The sequence below is a fragment of the Dendrobium catenatum genome, unplaced genomic scaffold (assembly GCF_001605985.2).
Source record: "Dendrobium catenatum unplaced genomic scaffold, ASM160598v2 fragScaff_scaffold_1117, whole genome shotgun sequence".
Classification (NCBI taxonomy): Eukaryota; Viridiplantae; Streptophyta; class Magnoliopsida; order Asparagales; family Orchidaceae; genus Dendrobium; species Dendrobium catenatum.
The window spans coordinates 2,233,478-2,234,612 of record NW_021319579.1 but is presented as its reverse complement, the minus strand read 5'-3'; positions in this window follow the sequence as shown (position 1 = coordinate 2,234,612).

Below are 1,135 nucleotides of genomic sequence, written 5' to 3'. Positions count from 1 at the left end.
ATGCAAAATGAAGGATCTCTCTACTTTTCAAGCTTACACCGCCCAGACGCCTACCGTATGCGGACTTCCAACTGGTTATTGACCACCGCCAGACTTCCTTTCGACAACTATCGCTCAAAGTACTATACTCTCACTTCGCACTAGGGTTACCTCTGACGGCCATCACTCGCCGACTTACGGTCCCTCTGAACACATTTGCCTGCCGACTATGATCCCTCCGACCATGTTCGCCTATTTTACTATAGTCTGACCAAATAGATATGTCAATGCTCTTTCAAGAATAGTTGCCTATAATTTTGCCCTATCATGAGTTATATAACAATGTGTATTTGCTACATTTAAACCAAACCTTCCTCCATAAAGAGAGATTATAATCATCCAACACTAGTTGAGTCATTTTTAATTGGGACAGACCCCCTGATTTTTTCTCTTTTTAAGATTTTACACATAAAATTATTTTGTCTGTTTGACTCTTGGATTCATCTCTATTATTTGTATGCGTGTTGAATAGCCGCACAAAGATTGGACAATAAAACTCTATATTTCTCTACCGTCATGAATGTTTGAGGACACCGTAAGCCTCTTTACACCACTATGAGTTCATGTATATGCCCTTTCTCTTTTTTCATATTTTTGCTTACATGAAACTTTTTTTTTTTTTCAAATTTTGTTAATTTTATTTATCTTTTATAACTCCTATGCAAATCTTTTTCTCTCTCTTATCCTTCTAATTTTTTTTTTATCAAATGAAATAGGACCTACGATCACAAAAAAATTCAACTTATCTTAATTTGTTGGTTGAAAGTTTTGACTAATAATTAATAAAAATATATTATGTTAAAATTTTATATATGATATATAAAAAATATCTTAATATATATATATATATATATATAATATTATATATATATAATATATATATATATATATATATATATATATATATATGATCTCAAATGTTTCAAAAAAAAAAAATCCTTCTAGCTATAGCTGCTTTACTCTAGTCGCCCTAGAACCGACAACTGTACCCATACGGAACCATACAATTCCCGGAAGCCCGCATCATATCTTGTATGCGGGTGCTAACTGCTAAGAGTTTAAGGTTATGCAAATTTGATTGAGAACGAAAAATCCA